The sequence below is a fragment of the Panthera uncia genome, chromosome B1 (genome assembly GCF_023721935.1).
Source record: "Panthera uncia isolate 11264 chromosome B1, Puncia_PCG_1.0, whole genome shotgun sequence".
Classification (NCBI taxonomy): Eukaryota; Metazoa; Chordata; class Mammalia; order Carnivora; family Felidae; genus Panthera; species Panthera uncia.
The window spans coordinates 39,686,409-39,705,120 of record NC_064811.1 but is presented as its reverse complement, the minus strand read 5'-3'; the positions used below and the strand labels follow the sequence as shown (position 1 = coordinate 39,705,120).

General features: G+C 41.1%; 1 protein-coding gene and 1 long non-coding RNA gene across 4 annotated transcripts in view; one reads left to right on the top strand and one right to left on the bottom strand.

The window, feature by feature from the left end:
* The window catches only part of LOC125923627 (uncharacterized), a 61,823-nt gene extending 50,745 nt beyond the window's left edge, over positions 1–11,078 (bottom strand). For all 3 annotated transcript variants that reach the window (XR_007458103.1, XR_007458104.1, XR_007458102.1), the window contains exons 1-3: positions 10,990–11,078; positions 6,866–6,925; positions 6,241–6,382 (exon numbers count right to left, since the gene is read on the bottom strand). This is a non-coding gene — a long non-coding RNA (uncharacterized LOC125923627). The remainder of the gene's footprint in view (positions 1–6,240; positions 6,383–6,865; positions 6,926–10,989) is intronic.
* An 11-nt stretch (positions 11,079–11,089) lies between these two features.
* The window catches only part of TEC (tec protein tyrosine kinase), a 124,655-nt gene continuing 117,032 nt past the window's right edge, over positions 11,090–18,712 (top strand). Inside the window, exon 1 of the mRNA XM_049632013.1 lies at positions 11,090–11,224. The gene's annotated coding sequence lies outside the window, so the exon portion shown is untranslated. The remainder of the gene's footprint in view (positions 11,225–18,712) is intronic.

Here is an 18,712-nt window from a genome sequence, read left to right as displayed (position 1 = left end):
GGAGACGGAGAGGGAGAGGGAGAGAAAAGCGGGGCTCATCCAAAGTAGGGCTGGTGCTCAGGAACCTGAGATCATGACCTCAGCCAAAGTCAGATGTTTAAATGACTGAGGCACCCAGGTGCCCTGGGGAGTTCTAAAATTACGTCTTCAGTCCTTAACAGTTACAGGTTTTCCCACTTATTTCATACTGGGTGAGTTGTAGTCATTTGTACTTTTTAAGGATTAGTCTATTTCAAATAAATTGTCAAATTTATGTGCGTTGAAAAAAAATTTGTAATTATGTAATGGTGATGGATGTTAATTAGACTTTTTGTGGTGATACTTTTACAATATATACAAATACTGAGTCATTCTGTTGTGTACCTGAAACTAATATTCAATTATTTTTCAACTAAAAATTATACGTATAGATTTGTTTGTAATGTTCATTTATCATCATTTTTTAATTTTTAATTTTTTTGAAAATTTTGTGTTGAGAGAGAGAGACGGGAGAGAAGGGGAGAGGGGCAGAAGGAGAAGGAGAGGGAGAGAGGCACAGAGAGAGAGAGAGGGAGAGAGAGAGAGAGAGAGAGAGAGAGAGAATCCCAAGGAGGCTCCACACAGCATGGTGCCTGACGTGGGGTACCATCTTTTTGATGTTGGAATGGTGTGTAATGATTCTGCCCTGTTTCATTCCTGGTACTGGTAACTTCCATCTTTTCTATTTATCTTTGAGTTTTCCCAGGTGTTTGTCAATTTCATTAATCTTTCTAAAGAACCAGCTCTTTCATTGATTTTCTCCATTGGCTTTTGGTTTTCAATTGCATTGATTTCTACTTTTATTTTTATTATTTGCTTCCGTTTGCTTTGGATTTATATTGCTCTTCTTTTTCTAGGTTCTTAAAATGGGAGCTTAGATTATTGATTTGAGAATTTTCCTATTTTCTAATGGATGCATTTACTGCTATAAATTTCTCTGTCTGCACTGTTTAGCTGTGTCCCACAAATTTTGAAATGTTGTTCCACAAATTTTGATATGTTGTTTACTTTTATTCCACTTAGATCATTTTCTGTTTTCCCTTATGATTTCCTCTTTGATACATGAATTATTCACAAATGCATTGTTTAGTTTCCTGTTTGTTTGGAGATTTGCCTGGTATCTTTCTGATACTGATTTCTGGTTTAATTTTATAGTGATCAGAACATATTCTGTATGAATTCAATTATTTTGCATTTGTTGTAGTTTGTTTTATGGCCCAGGATATGATCTACCTTGGTACATGTTCCATGGACACTTGAAAAGGATGTGTATTCCACTATAGGGTGGAGAATCCTGCCAAGTGTCAATTAGATCCTGTAGGTTGATGGTGTTGTTGGGAATTTTTCTATATCCTTGCTGGTTTTCTGTCTGCTTGTTCTATCAATTGTTGAGAAAGAGGTGTCTTTACAATTCCAATTTAAATATAGTAATTTTGAGGGGCACCTAGCTGGCTCAGTTGGAGGAGCATGTAACTCTTGATCTCAGGGTTCTGAGTTTGAGCCCCATGTTGGGTATAAAGACTACTTAAATAAATAAAACTTGAAAAAAAACACCTATCATAAAAAATTTTAAAAAATGTAGTAATTTTGAGTATAAATTTCTTTGTATAGCTTTTTTTTTAGTGGGTGCTCTAGGTTTTACATTATATATATATATATATATATATATATATATACACACATATATATATACACATATATATACACATATATATATACATTATATATACATTATGTGTATATGTGTGTATATATATACACACACACACATGTTTATATATATACACATACCAGCTTCTACTGGTATCATTATGTTATCAGTTTGAAGAAAATATAGAAACTTTATCTCCCTGGGACGCTGTTCAATTGGTTAAGCATCTGATTCTTTATTTTGGCTCAGGTCATGATCTCAGTTTGTGAGTTCGAGCCCCATACCAGGCTCCATGCTGACAGCGCAGAGCCTGCTTGGGATTCTCTCTCCCTTTCTCTCTTCCCTACCCCCTCTCTCACACGCATTCTCTCTCAAAATAAATAAACAGAAAAAAAATAAACTTTAGCTCCCTTTACGTACATTTACCCTCTTTTATTTAAAATTGTCCTAAACATTTCTTTCATATACTTTTAGAACCATTTGGACAATGTTACAATTTTTGCTTCAACTATCCATTGTAATTTAGAAAAAGGAAGAGGAGAGGGAAAATCTATTGTCTTTACCAATATTTTTACTTACTGTGTTCTCTCTTCATCACTGATATTCCAAGATGTCTTCTTTTTCTGATTCCTTTTTGTTTGGAGAACTTCCATTAGCCATTCTTTTAGGGTAAGTTGGCTGATGACAAGTTATCTTAATTTTCCACTATCTGAGAATGACTTGATTCACTTTTTTTAAAGTTTGTTTATTTATTTTTTAGTAATCTCTACACCCAACATGGGTTTCGATCTCACAACCCTGAGATCAAGAGTTGTATGCTCTCCCAACTGAGCCAGCCAGGCACCCCTCTCCTTCATTTTTGAAGGATATTTTTGGTGGGTATAGGATTGTAGGCTGGCTGGCCATTATTTTACTTTAACACTGAAAACTGTTGTGCTACTTCCTTCTGCACGGTTTCTGTTAAGAAATCAGCTGCCATTCGAATTGTTTTCCTTCCATAGGTAAGATGTTATAACTCACTGGTTTTAAGATTTTTTTTTTTGTCTTTAGTTTTAAGAAGTTTGACTATGATGTGTCTTAGCATGGATTTCTTTGCCTTTATCCTGTGTGAAGTTTGCTTAACTTCTTGATCTGTAGGTTTACAGATTTTGTAAAATATGGAAAGTTTTCAGCTATTATTTTTTCAGTGCTTTTTCAGCCCTGCTCTCTTTCTCCTCTACTAATACTCTGAAGACGCAAGTGGAAGATCTTTTGTTATGGTCCCAGAGGATTGTTCATGGATTTGCTTTGTTTTGTTTTTGTTTGTTCAGACTGAGTAACTTCTATTGCTCTCTCCAGTTCACTGAAGTCCTATATTTCATGCATCCTGCTGAAGTCTATCCATGGAGTTTTAAAACTTTAGGTTTTGTATTTTCAGTTCTAAAATTTCCATTTGGTGAATTTTTAGGTCTTCTACTTCTTTGCTGAGATTTTCTATATAAAAAAAATATTTGTTTCAAGTGTGTGTGTAACTGCTCATTGAATCAGTTTTATGATGGTTGCTTTAAAATCTTTTTCACAAAATTCTAACCTCTCTGTAATCTTAGTGTTGGTGTCTATTAATTACCTTTTTTTAAAATTCAGTTTGAGATCTTGTTTCTTGATATAGTAAGTTATTTCAATTGAAACCAGGACATTTGGGGAATTATGTTATGAGATTCTGGATTGTATTTAAGCCTTTGTTTTATCTGGCTTCTTCTGACACTACTTTGGCAGAGGAAGGTGGAGGGGCACTGTCTCTACCAGCTACCAGTTGGAGTTAGAAGTTCGGGTTTCCCACTCTTCCTCCATTGACAATCAAGGGAGGTGCTTCCCATTACTGCTAGGTGGGGTTGGAAGTTCCAGTTCTCTCCTGGTTTTCAGTGACACCTCCCTGGCTGAGAGGGATAGGAATTTCCTGTTACTGCTCCCCACGTGACTTCCAGTGACACTACAGTGTGGGGATATGTGTGGTCCCAATAATTGGTTTTGTATTCTTGTTTGAATTTATTGTGTAAACCCATTTTGGTTTTAAATATGTATAAAATACTATATACATGAATAATGTATAACAAGTTTTATATTTACATATAGTTAAGTAAATTAGGATGAAAATGTTTTGTTTATAGTGACAAAGTGGGCAAAGACATGAACAGACACGTTTCTTTTTCTTTTTAAATGTTTTTATTTATTTTTGAGACACAGAGAGACAGAGCATGAATGGGGGAGGGGCAGATAGAGAGGGAGACACAGAATCGGAAGCAGGCTCCAGGCTCTGAGCTGTCAGCACAGAGCCTGACATGGGGCTCAAACCCACGAACTGTGAGATCATGACCTGAGCTTTAACCAACTGAGCCACCCAGGTGCCCCAACAGACACTTTTCCATAGAAGACATCCAGATGGCTAACATTAACAGAACATGAACAGAACATCAACATGAACAGATGCTCAACATCACTCATCATCAGGGAAATACAAATCAAAACCAAAATGAGATGTCACCTCACACCAGTCAGAATGGCTAAAATTAACAGCTCAGGAAACAATAATGTTGGCAAGGATATGGAGAAAGGGGAACACTTTTGAACTGCTGGTGGGAATGCAAACTGGTGCAGTCACTCTGGAAAACAGTATGGAGATTCCTCAAAAAATTAAAAATAGAGGACCCTACAACCCAGCAATTGCACTACTAGGTATTTATCCAAGGATGTAAAAATGCTGATTCGAAGTGGCCCAGGCACCCCAATGTTTATAGCAGCACTATCAACAATAGGCAAATTATGGACAGAGCCCAAATGTCCATCAACTGATGAATAGATAAAGAAGATGTGGTATATATATATATATATATATATATATATATATATACAATGAAATATTACTCAGAGATGAAAAAGAATGAAATCTTGCCCTTTGCAACAACATAGATGGAACTAGAGTATATTATGCTAAGCGAAATAAGTCAGTCAGAGAAAGATAAATACCACATAATTTCACTCATATGTGGAATTTAAGAAACAAAACAGATGAACATAGGGGAAGGGAAGGAAAAATAAGATAAAAAAAACAGAGAGGGAGGCAACCATAAGAGACTTTTGAATGCAGAGAACAAACTGAGGGTTTTTGGAGGGGCAGTGGGTGGGGGATGGGCAAAACGGGTGAATGGGTACTAAGGAGGGCACTTGTGATGAGCACTGGATGATATATGTAAGTGATGAGTCACTAAATTCTACTCACGAAACCATTATTACCCTATATGTTAACTAACTTAGATTTATTTATTTATTAACGTTTATTCATTTTTGAGAGACAGAGCGCGAATGGTGGAGGGGGCAGAGAGGGAGACACAGAATCCAAAGCAGGCTGCAGGCTCTGAGCTGTCTGCACAGAGTCTGATGTGGGGGCTTGAACTCACGAACTGTGAGATCATGACCCGAGCCCAAGTCAGACGCTTAACTGACTGAGCCACCCAGGTGCCCCAACTAACTTGGACTTAAATAAAGTTAAAAAAAAAAAATGTTTTGTTTATAAGGGCTTTCTACTCTACTCCAGTTTGAGAAACACTGACGTGGGTGATGACATGGCCTGATGCCCAAATCAGGAGTCTCTGGAGATATTCCTATTTCTGCCCAGGTTGTTTCACCTACATGAAAAGACAGAAGGAGCTGGGGCCCGGACGCTATGGACATCATGCCAGTGTGACACTGACTTTTTATAGACAAGGGAAAAGTAAACTCCTACTAAGGGCTCTATTAGTTTCCTACTGCTGCTGGAACATATTATCACAAACTTACCGCTTTACAACAACACAAATGTGTTCTTGTACAGCTCTAGAGGTCAGCAGTCCGAAAGCAGTTTCACTGGGCTAACATCAAGCTGTCAGCAGGGCCGGTTCCCTCTGGAGGCTCTAGGGCAGAATCTGTTTCCTTGCCTTTGTCAGCTTCTCGAAGCTGCCTGCCTTCCTTGGCTTGCAGTCCCTGCATCTTCAAAGCAAGCCGTGTAGCATCTTCCAACCTCTCCCTTGCTCTCTGTCCTCTGTTTCTCTCATCACGTCCCCTTTTCTGACTCTGAGGCTCCTGCTTCCCTCTTGTAGGACTCTTGTGAGTCCTACACTGGGCTCATCTGGATAGTCCACAATAATCTACCTATTTTAAGATCCTTCACTTACTCACATCTACAAAGTTCCTTTTATCATATAGGTTAACAGATTCCTGGGTTCTGGGGATTTAAGATGTGGACATCTTTGGGGGTCGTTATTCACCTACCAAGAGGGGATGCTGTTAATTTGCAGTTAAAATTTTAAAATTAAAAAACAATTTTTTTTAACGTTTATTTATTTTTGGGACAGAGAGAGACAAAGCATGAACGGGGGAGGGGCAGAGAGAGAGGGAGACACAGAATCGGAAGCAGGCTCCAGGCTCTGAGCCGTCAGCCCAGAGCCCGACGCGGGGCTCGAACTCAAGAACCGCGAGATCGTGACCTGAGCCGAAGTCGGACGCTCAACCGACTGAGCCACCCAGGCGCCCCAAAACTAAAATTTTAAATGACTGACCTTTTCACCAGAATGTAAGCTCCACCATAACAGGGAGTTTGTCAGGACGGTTCACCAATGGTTTCTCGGCTTTCTGCTAACGCAGTGATGGTCACATTTTCCTGACTGTCACTGTTGAGGAGGCAGCTAGGTAGAGAGCATTCTAGGCAGAAGAAACAGCAAGTGCAAGACATCAGGGCATAGTATACTTTTTATTCATACTTATAATAATATAACATTTGATATGACATAGCTCATTTTATCTCAATTCTCATGAACTATCAAGTCGTGGATACACTGTACCCATTTTTTAATTAAAAATTTTTAAAAATGTTTATTTATTTTTAATTATTTTATGTTTATTTTTGAGAGAGAGAGAGACAGAGACAGAGACAGAGTGAGCAGGGGAGGGGCAGAGAGAGAGGGAGACACAGAATCTGAAGCAGGCCCCAGGCTCTGAGGTGTCAGCCCAGAGCCCCACGCGGGGCTCAAACTCACGAACCGTGAACTGAAGTTGGAGGCTTAACTGACTGAGCCACCCAGGAGCTCCTATACTGTACCCATTTGAAACACTATTTAGATCCTAATCCCAAACACAAACTGGTCAAACCCTGAGGGTTTCACTCCGTATGTTTCTCATCTTTACCTTTGATTCTGTTTCTTCTGAATGTAAACTGGTTTTACATCTGTGCCTTCTTTTCTGACTCTGCAATTTAAAAAGTTTTTGCTTACTATTAAGTCAACATAAAAACATTATACAAGGAATTGTTTTTTGTTTTTAAACCCATGATCCATGATTAAACCTTTATTTTCTCTGGCATACTTGCATGGTTTAAGCGTGCAAAATCCAGACTCCTACGGCTTTATATTCACTTCCTAGCTTTGCCACTCACTAGCTGTGTGACTTTGGGCAAATTACTTAGATCGTCTCTGCTTCAGTCTCCTCATCCGTAAAGCAGAAATAACAACTGTACCTACCTCACACAGCTGTTGTGAAAATTCGATGAATTAATCTAATGTACTGAAAACGGAGCCTGGCACACAGGAACCCCTCAAAAACTATTAGTCACTTTTCTTATTTTCAACCCAACAATTTTCTATGCACATAATTTTTATTTAATTGCAATAATAAAACATAAAGCAATCATAGGATACATAAAGCACTGTATTCTACTTTTTTCATTTAATGTTCATAAGTTTTCCTCTACATTCCTATATTAATTTAGATACTTAAAAAAATTTTTTTTATCCATTTATTTATTTTGAGAGAGAAAGAGACAGCACAAGTGAGGGAGGGGTGGAGAGAGAGGGAGAGAGAGAATCCCAAGCAGGCTCTGCACTACCAGCACAGAGTCCGATGCGGGGCTTGATCCCACGAAGCCATGAGATCATGACGTGAGCCGAAACCAAGAGTTGGACACTTAACAGAGTGAGCCACCCAGGTGCCCCTAACCTAGATACTATTTTTAGTGACAGCCTGACATTCCATACTGTCGATAGTTTTGGCTTAAACATTTCCTTGTTATTGGGCATTTAGTTATTGTATTATTTTTAGTTACGATCTCAAAATCATGCTTTGTATATGATGCTTTTTCTTTCTTTTGAATGATTCATTTAGCAATTGTTCCTAGGAGTATAATTCTTGATTTTGTGTCCAACATTTAAAACTCCATGGGGCGCCTGAGTGGCTCAGTTGGTTAAGTGTTCAACTCTTGATTTCAGCTCAGGTCATGATCTCATGGTTCGGCAGATGGAGCCCCATGTTGGGCTCTGCACTGACAGCATGGAGCCTGCTTGGGATTCTCTCTTTCTCTCTCTCTCTCTCTCTCTCTCTCTCTCTCTGTCTGCTCCTACACCCCTCCCCCCCCAAATTAATAAATAAACTTAAAACTCCTTCTTACAGGAGGTGCCTCAATGGCTCAGTAGCTAGAGCGTGCAACTCTTGATCTCAGGGTTGTGAGTTCAAGCTCCATGTTGGGTGTGGAGCATACTTAAATACAAAATACAAACAAAAACCCCACAAAACTCTTTCTTTCCTTCTACATCATTCCAAAGAAGCAACTACTTTCAGTACATGATGGAAAGAGAAGCAGACATATCATATTACCACAGTGAAGTCATTTTCATGTAGGAACAGACTCCTGATAAAGAACTGATAAGGTCTATAGTATTATCATCATTGTTTTCATCATTCATTCATTCAACAAACATGTGTTATTCATGTAGGGTGGGTCAGGTCCCTTGTGGGTAGGAAGAAAGTTACAAAAGAAAGCCAGAGACTTAAAAAAAAGTGTGATGAGCTCCAAATACAAACATTTTATTTATAAACCTTCCAATTCAGTGTCTTTTAATGCACACTGTGGAATCTTTGTGCAAGTTAAAAAGAGGTATTTTCTTCTCTCAAGGAACTAAAATTATGTCAACCTGATACTGGTCAACCAAACATACAAATTTTATAGAAGTCATGGGGATATCTTGTAAGAAGGAAGTCCTTGTCTGTAAGAAGTCTACGTAAATGCCTTTGTTTTTTTCTGTACCTCAGCATTATTTTAAAATAAAGAAGACAGTAATGATGCGGTTGGAATCTTCTGTTTGGAAACAGAAGGAGGAAGTCTGAGTTATATAGGCTTCAACTTTGTTTTCTGTTTTCTATTAAAACTACTGAACTTTTCACATAAGAAATCATAGAGATTAAACTTTTTTTTTTTTTAGCCCACCACATCCTGAGTTCAGTTTTACACCTTTTCATCAGTATAGCTAAAGTTCTATAAAAGCCTCTCTTGCTGTCTTTATCTCTGTTTCTTTTTTTTATCAACACTCCACTGAAAACAACTGCCAGTACTCTATACTACATGCTTTGGGTATGATATACCTGTGGCAGTCACCTACCTAAATTGAGAACATAATGAGTGTCTTCTTTTAGGCAACAGCAAAACATTATGGAAACTACCCCAACTATCACTGATAATGAATTCTGTTACTGGGATATTCTGTTCACAGATCAGTTGTCCCTGGTTTTGAGAATTAAGACAGGTAATATAGACATTTTACTGTCTTTTTTATTTTTAAACTTTATGAAGGGGTAATAAGGGTCTGGGTTTGTTGCCCTTTCAGTCAGACTTCATCAACTTTGAAAATCTCATTTCCATTAAGTCAGAAATAGGAGCCACCAGAGTCACCTGGCGAGCACAGGCAAAGTGATTTGGAAATCAGTTTGTTTGGTCACCACGACATCAGTTAACCCCTTAAGACAGTGGCTCTCCTACCTTTGGGCGTCAGTCCATTTGATGGAAGTGTTAAGTGTGTGTGTGTGTGTGTGTGTGTGTGTATGAGTTTTTATTGGAGAAAACCAACTTTATTACTATAACAAATAATTATAACTCTCTTTCCACACACACACACAATTTTTTTGTTCTGTTTTGTTTTGCATACAATTTCAGAAGGTTCCTTACGTCTGCTCCCTCAAAGAACACCTGCTCTGGAGGAAATTATGTTGACTAGTCAACAGTAGTTTCTGAATGGGTAAGAGGCAGGAGAGATGGGGGCTGGGACGAAACAGTGGATCACAAAAGAGAAATTTTACTAGATTCATTCTGAGTGCAGGTCATTATGCTCAAGGCCCCCACAAGAGGGAGGGAGGATTGGAACCAGAAGGCTTTGTGCTCTCTTCCCATCCCTCCCCTTTCCTAACTAATGACTTAGCCGAGTTATTAAACTTCCCAACCTTTAGTTTTTTTTGTATTTTTTTTCCCCCTGTAAAATGAAATCTTGTCAGACTTCTTAGGGTTTATTGTATGCTTGCAGGAGAGTCCCAGATAAGCATGAGCTTGTAACTATTAATGTACTTGCCTTCCCTTAGCTTCATCTTCAGGGTTGACTGCCTGTCCCCTTGTTCAGCACCCAGCTCCACTGTCACCTTCCCAGAGGACTCTCCAGGACGACCAGGTGGAAAGTAGCCTCCCTCTCCCCATCACTCTCAATGCCACCACCCTGCTGTATGACTACAGTCAACACATCTCATATGTGTATTGGTTTCATTTTGAACTTGCTTCTTGTCTTTTCTCCCCCCAAACTAGAATACAAGCTCCTTTGAGGGCAGAGCCCTCCTCTTGTTTTCCCCGGGCCTGTAACAGTTCCTTGCACACGGTGGACACTCAGATTCTGGTGTCAGGACGGCAGTGGTTTAGAGGGCAGACTCCAGAGGAGGACGATCTGGATTTAGATCCTCGCTTTTCAGCTTACTATGCTGAGCGACATGAGGTTGGTTATGTAACTTCTCTGTGCCTCACTTTCACCACATGTAAAATGGGGGATTCTGATATAGCATATACTTTATAGAAATGTTAATACATGTAAAGTACCAAAACAGAGCCTGGCACACCGTCAGTCTTACACAGGTGCTGTTTTCTACTTTTCAGTGAGTGAGGCAAGTGTTAATACATTAACAGTCAATGCACGTGACCTTGTAAGTGTATCAGATGTGCTCCGATGGCTCAGGTTTGACAGAAAAAGACTTACTCTTTTCATAAAACTCTTGCTTCGCTCCACTGCACCGTGCCATCCACCTGGCCCGCCACCGCTTAGCGGAAGGGGAGGTGCGGTTCCTAGTTCCGACAGAGTCCCCAGTCACCCACAGGTGGCACTGCTCGGGGTTCTCCCGGGGCCGGGGATGTCCCAAACCTCGCGGGGCGTTTCTCCCGGGGTAGGAAGTCTGGGCCTAGGGAAGCCCAGCGCCGCGCTGGGGACACAAGGGACGCTCCTCCGACTTACCTGAAACTCCAGCTGGGTCTCAGGAGCCGGGACGCGCGTCCAACCCACTCCCGCCTCCAGTCTCAAAACCGCCCCAGGGCTCGTGGGAACCGGTTGCTGCGGGCAGAAGCGAGCGGGGGCGGAGCGAGCGGGGCGGGGCGGGGGTGGGGCCTGCGGGCGCCGGGCTCCGAACTCCGCGGCGCCCGCGGGACTTCACACTGTCCGCGGCTCCGCGCACCCCGCGGGCTCCAGCCAGGTAAGGACGCCGCGCGCGCGGGTTGGCCGGGCCGGCCCCGGGACTGCGGGGATCCGGGCAGGAAAGGGTCGGGACCGGCGCGAGGCGAGAGGTGGCTTCCACGAGCCCAAAGACTGACCTTCCTGGGATGAGGAAGATTTTATCCCTAACGCGGCGTGGTGAGCGCGGGCCCGCCACGCCAGGTGAGGGACCCGGTCCCCTTGGGTCCGGGAAGAAGGGACAGGTGCGCGCTTCCGCGGAGTCGCACCTTCCCGGCGGCCCGCGCCTCCCGGCCTCTCGAGTTCAGGCGCTGGCCATTCCGGAGGAGCCCCCGCCCCCTTTCTTTTCGGGTCCCAGGGCTCAGGCCGCCCTGCGGCAAGTTCAGCGTTGGGTTCGCTTCCCAGCTGCGCAGCCAGGTTGGTTCGTCCTCTCTGGGTGGCAGCACAGCCTCGATTGAAAGTTGGCACCATCGACGGAGACATTCCACAGTTGTACGTGTCCGAGTGCCTCACCCCACCAAATTCACTTTTTTTTTTTTTTTTTTTTTAATCTGGGAAATTGTTTGAATCTTGAAAACAGGGGTTCGGTGACTACAAGTATTGGAAAAAACTAGGATCTTGACCTGGGAGTGTGCGCTTTTCTTGGATCCTAAATTTCCTTTTGATCTGAAATTTTTTTTCAAGGAAGAATAATAATGTGTTTCTGTGTACCAGGTTCAGAAACACTCTCATCTGTTGCCATTCTTTGGAAACTGGAATATTTGATTAGAAGAGTTGACCTCAGTGTCAACTGGGAACAGGATGGGCTGGTGGCTAAGTGAGTTTGAAGGTTAAAATAGTTGAGCGTTTTGAGCATATACCCTGTATTTTTCCAGTGAGTGCCCATTTTCCTTTTAGGAAATTCTGAGAATTTAATCTCTTTGAGATGAGTCTCCCCTAAAGAGCTGAGGAGGAAAAAACAACCTCAACAAACCAGTGGGTTTCCCAATTAAGTTTAGGATGTAACAGGTTGGTTTGTGACCCTGGTAGTTCCTTAGTCGGCAAGAATCACATGGGGGATGGAATATCATGATTTATAGGGAGAAAAGAAAGTATGTTGTAATTTTCTCATCATGTACGGGAAAGTATTTTTTAGTTCAGTTACATTTTCAGGGTTTAGGAAAGACCTATACTTTCCCCATGCCTCAATTAATCTGATCAATATATCACTATTCTTGGCAATTCATGATGCTTACTGCAGTGTATTTATGTTAGTGAGTTTGATTCTTCCCATAAGGGTGTGTATGTTTGCTTTTTGGAACTGTCTAGGGCAAGTGTTGGAAACACATGCAAATCAGTGCTGTGCTCTAGTTGGCAAAACCTTTGCTCCACATAGGTCTTTGAACTAAAATTTTCACAACTCCCCAAATAGAAACGAATATAGAATACTCATGTATGCTCTAGCACGTTTAACCTGTTTACTTATTCTGTACTAAGCCAGTTATCATGTTATTTCAGCAGATGGTTACTCAAGGGCAGGAGCTATGTTTTATCAAATCATGGTCAAGCTCAGAGAATGGTAACCTTTGCTCTGTAAAGTTGACCCTTGACAGGGTGGTTGGAAGGGTTATGTTTGGGGAAGAATTGTTGGTCTCCCTGCCTTGCTCTGCATATGCAGAGTGCTAGGAACTGAACCTTGGGTCTCTAAGTACACCTCTGCTTACAGGTTCCTCCAGGTTGGCTGGGTTGGTGCCTCCTCTCCCTGCCTGGCTCTTCTGGTTTTATGCTCCCACCCCACTCCACCCCTCCCTGGATTCCTACCCTTAGGGAGAATTACCTTATTGTTCAGGGCAGAGAGACTAGGTCCACATAGTTTGCACAGGGGTGTTGACCCTCAGCCTAGTGCTGGGTCCCCCGAGGATGTTTAGTAAATATCTGTTGAGGACAACGTCACTTGTTTTAGAGTCCTTATTCTCTCTTGTTATTTAGTCTACAGAGGTGAAAAGGAGTGAGGTTGAACGCAGATCAATCATTTTAGGGGCCAGTTGCCTTGGTCAGATTAGTGTAGTAAAGGGGACATCGGAGTCTCTTAGTGAAATTAGCTCATGGTTGTTGGCAATTGTAAGATTATCCTGTACTATGTGATTATGCCATGAGAATAGCTTTGTTGAAAAGAATCCCAGAAGAGGGGGGCTTATTAGTTATCTCCACCTGGACTTGCCTTTTTGTCTCTGCCCTAGATCAACCACTCCTTCCGTGGTTGGATTATAACTATTACCTTTTCCACCGCATTTGGTTGCTCAGAGCTCAGATGACCACAGCTATTGTGGCCTAGATGTAGAAAATTACATTTTCTATTGTTTGGGAAAAACAAGGATGGCATTTTGCCAAATTCCATGTATATCTATGGAATATCTATGGAATATATATATGTGTATATGTATGTATATATACATACATATACATATATACATATACATATATACATATACATATATACATATACATACATATATATACACACACATATATATACGTATATATATGTATATATATATGTATATATGTATATACGTATATATGTATATACATTTAAGCTTTTTAAAAATGTTTATTAGTTTTGAGAAAGAGAGACAGAGAGAGCGAGCCAGCATGAGTGGGGGAGGGGCAGAGAGAATCCCAAGCAGGTGCCATGCTGTCAATGCAGAGCCTGATGCAGGCTCGAACCACGAAGTGAGATCATGAGCTGAGCTGAAATCAAGAGTCGGATGCTTAACCGGACTGAGCCACCCAGGCACCCCAGTTTTAAACTTTTAATCTAAATTAGATTTCTCTCTTTCTAGAAACAACCACATGTAATTCTTTGAGCTGGTTATTTTGGTATTTGTTGCTTATAGTTGCTACTTCTTGAGTTTTGCAGTTTGAGGCTTTATCTGTTGACTTCCCACTATGGAAAAGGATGACGTGGCTCCCTTTTTTCCTCTCACCCCCCCCCACCCCCACCCAACCACAGCTTCCCTAATTTTCCATCCTTGCAGTGGTTAAACAGTAATTTTGGTTAGATCAATATACATAGCTAAGCAGAGCACAGCTTTTTGTTTTCTTGGGAGTTCATCATTGCTTTGTTTGTTCATTTACTTAGTTTCTTACGTCTTCATCGTTAATTCTCTGGCCAAGAAATCTCTTGGCCAGATTTCTGAAACTTGCCTCAGATGCATCAGGTATTCTGCCAATTTCATTTTCCTGAAGTTGTCCCTGAGCCTCCTGGCTTGCCCTAATATGGACCAGTTCACCTCTACACATGGGACACAGTTGTCACCCTGAGGACTTCCTTTCGTCATCATCCTGGGGACCCCCATCATTTCTCTCCTCTTAACCTGTAGCGCATGTCCTCTCTGTCTTGGTAGAGTCCTTTGTTTTGATAGAGTACATCCTCAAGGAGCTTCTTGGAAAAGATGGATGGATATGTATTTTTTTCTTGATGGTGAATGCCTCTAAATAGCTGTTTTCTACTGACAATTGATAGTTTAGGATGGAAATTTTGAAAGCATTGTTTCATTGCCTTCTAGGTTGTGGTGTTGCTATTGAGAAATTCGGAACTGTTCTGATTCCTTAATTTTTGCTGTAATTTGCTGTACAGTTTACAAACCTACTGAGTCCTTCATGGAAGTTCATAGAATTTTCTCTTGGCCTCCATAATCCTGAAATTTCATGATGCTCCTCCTTAGTATGGGTCTGCTTTCATCCATTGTGCTGGGCTCTTTGAATCCTGAAACTTATACCCTTCAATTTGGGAAATTTTCTTGAATTAACTCATTGATAATTTCCTCCTCTCCATTTTCTGTGATGTGTCTTTCAAAAACTCTTATTGTTTATATATTAGATATTTTGGACTAGGCCTCTAATTTTCTTTCCTAATATGTATCTTTTAATTTCTTGGTTCTACTTTTGGGGTGATTTTTTTTTTTCAATTTTATCATCTCGTCCTTCCACCGAGTTTTTAATAAGTATAATCATATTTTTAATATTTTAAATTAAAAGCTCTTTGTTTTCTGAGGGTGTGTGTGTGTGTGGTACATTGAAAGGAAGGAAAAATTCTTCTCTACCCTCAAGATCTTCTAGCTGGACTAAGAATTAAATTTAAATCAGACAGATTAACGAGAGAAAAAAAAACAGTTTTATTCCATATGCACAGAGGCCCAATTATGAAATTGAGACCTAAAGAGATGATGAGGCAGGCAGGCAGGCAGGTTTTTTATATTTTTTAGACATAGAGACAATAAATCTGTGAGGAATTAACAGGACAAAGAAAATTTGGGAACTCCAATTAGTAAAGAATTCTAAACAGAATTTGGGCTGTGGTAGTAAATGAGTAAAAAGTAACCAGAGTTGTTTATAGAACCTTCTGGGCTCTACATTTCCCATCTCTGGAATTAAAGTAGTCTTTTTACCTCCTGATGCAGGGAGGGTACCTTTCACTTGGGAGATTTATTTCCCGCTTTCAAGGGACAGAGGAGGGTCTGGTGTTCTTGCTGCATAGGCTGTCTCCTAAGTAACTTTTATTTAAAATAATCAACATGCCAAAGTGGCATATTTGGAGGTGGCCTGCCCTTGGCCCCTTCCATATCTATTTCTTGCTTTTATTTTATGGTTTCAGTGTCTTATCTGTCTTATCTCTCTGCAGAGTTTAATTTTTTTGAAAGTTTTTTCCTTCCTTCACAGACTCAGTTTCCCCATGTTGCCTTTGTCTGTTGATTTAAGTCTCTGTCTTTCCTGTTAGAGACTTTCCTCATATTCCTCATACCCTTTTATTGTCTGCTCACATTTGAGTCGGGGATTAGGAGCTGAAGTTGTGTGTGGGCTTGTTGACCGGGAATTTCACTGTCAGGTGATCTGGCTGGGGTTTTATTTGGAGAAACTGATGTCATTACCTCTTGGGCCACTGAGAGTCCTCAGAAAAGGGTCTTCCACTCTTTTCCTGGACAGTGATGGAGAGCTTGGCTGCCAGTGATCTGGGAACTAGGTGGAGAAGAAGGCTGGAAGTCTCAGCATCCACATATTTATATAACCCCTCCTTGGTGTTTCTAGAACATCTGAGCCATGCCTGATGCACCCCATTCCAGAGACCCTCTCTTTTACCCTCTCTAGGAGAGGAGGTGGGGAAGACACTCCAGGTGTTTTTGCAAGGGTGGGTAGGCAGGCGGAGATCACCTAACTGCTCAGAAAGGCTGAAGGGATATGGGACATCCAACTGCTTTTTAAAGTTCAGTTGTCTTTATTTTAGCCCACCTCTCTCCCCACAGAGGGTCTAACTGCCTTGCATTATGTAGCATTTTAAAGATTCTGTCGTACATTCGGGTTGTTTCTTGACTTCCCTTCACCACACCAAAATGTTTTATTATTTTCTCTTCTGTTCCCTCCATCTTTGTGGGTTTATGCATTAAAGAAAAAAAAATCATTTTTTTTTGGTCATTTTATTGAGTTTTCAGGAGGGAGAGAAGGTGGAAGGTCTTGTTCAATCTGCCATTGGTGCCTTCACCAATCTCCACTGAGAGACTAGTGTGGTTCAGCCATGACGTTATGCTGCTGTTTTCCTGCCTTTACCAACAGTAGACGTTCCTTGACCAGTCCAGTTATATTCTTTCACTGAACCCCGTTTAGACCTCAGATTTCTTCTTCTGCCACTCTAAGCATCCACCACCAACTAATCACAGTTGTCATGGGAGGCAAAATCTCCCTCTAGACCTAGCTTGGGTGATATATAGTGTACTGGTCATAAAGCCCTTGTTTCCATTTCTCCAATTCACTTTGTTGAGGACTCATTCTATCCCCTTGGCCTCTGATTACCTTTCAGTGAAACTCCTCTTCAGATGTTTTAATCTGAAAGGCAGGCCTGGTGTCATTGGTGGCCATGTGGCCTCGATGGAAGTTATCATCATTTCCTTCTGGAGGCCAGTTTATCACACAGTTGCCTTACTAGCAGAAGCATCCTCACTTCCTCTTTCAAAGCTCATGTCTTTCTTGGAATGTACACCCAGTTCCTGTTTCTGGCTGGGCTGATCAGAGATGACTGATCTGTCCAGTGCCTCATGGATGGTCACAACTTCCCTAACCCCTTTTTACCAACTGAGTCATTCCTTAGGCTTTAATTCAGTGTGCAGCCTTCTGTCCCAGTAGCTTGACAGCATCAGCATGACTTTATGCTTAACACAGAGGAACGATGACGAGTCAACTTCCACTAAAGGAGGAAGAGCATCATTCCCAGATCATCTTATCTGTGCAGAAAAAGCAAAGCTCTGTACTCCCAAGATTGCGTCTCTGCACTGGGAATACAGAAAACACCAGTGCTTGGAACTGCTAATTGGAGTGGGTACAGGAGTGATTTGCTCTCTGGGGGATGACAGTAAAGGATAAGATGGTTAGAAAACACCATTCACCTGGAGCCCACCAGGTACCACTGTGAATGAAAACTTGGCCAGTGGGAATAGCTACAGTGCTCATTCTTCCATCTGTGCTTCCACAGCCATCCTTCCCTTTTCTAAGTAGAACCTTGGAAGCCATTGCAACCTCTCTTCCCGCGCAGTAGAGTTTTTCTCTAATGTGTTAAGTGCTTCTCTGAACTTCTTTTCGTCTTCTTAGCTAGTTTGTAAACTCTCCTAGGGAAGAGTGCAATGCCTAATAAGTACTTGATGAATGTACCAAATGAATTTTTTTTTCCAGATAATTGTGGACACTTGGCAGTTAGGGGAGAAAAAAAGATGTTTGGTCATAATTATCCAAGTTGGACCCAATAACGTAAATTCATTAACTTAAAAACAATTTTTTTAAATATTTATTTATTTTTGAGAGACAGAGCATGAGTAGGGGAGGGGCAGAGAGGGAGACACAGAATCCAAAGCAGAATCCAAGCTCCTAGCTGTCAGCATAGAGCCCAGTGTGGGGCTGGAACCCATGAACTGTGAGATCATGACCTGGGCTGAAGTCAGACACTTAACCGACTGAGCCACTCAGACGCCCCATTAAATTCTTGATTAGACTCTCCCTTCACTCTGTCTGTCTAGACTGAAACAGAGCATTCCATTTAAGTTTCCCCAAGTGTGTTGTTTTTTGTATTATTTAGAAATAGTTCTCATTGGAAACATTTTTAAAAAATTTAAATGTTTATTTAATTTTGAGAGACATGTAACTACATGGCATTTGTTTTTGAAAGTTAAAGCTTTTTTTTTTTTTAAGTTTATTTATTTGTTTTGAGGGGGAGAGCAAGGGAGGGACAGAGAGAGAGAGAGAGAGAGAGAGAGAGAAAGAGAAAGAGAGAGAATCCCAAGAAGGCTCCACACTTGTCAGTGCAGAACCTGACATGGAGCTCGAACTCACAGACCATGAGACCATGACCTGAGCCGAAATCAAGAGTCAGATGCTTAACTAACCGAACCACCCAGGTGCCCCTTGAAGGTTAAAAGCTTTTGAAATGATTAGCTCTAGATTATCAAAGTGACAGACTTTAAATTGTCTTCTACTGTATGAGATACTT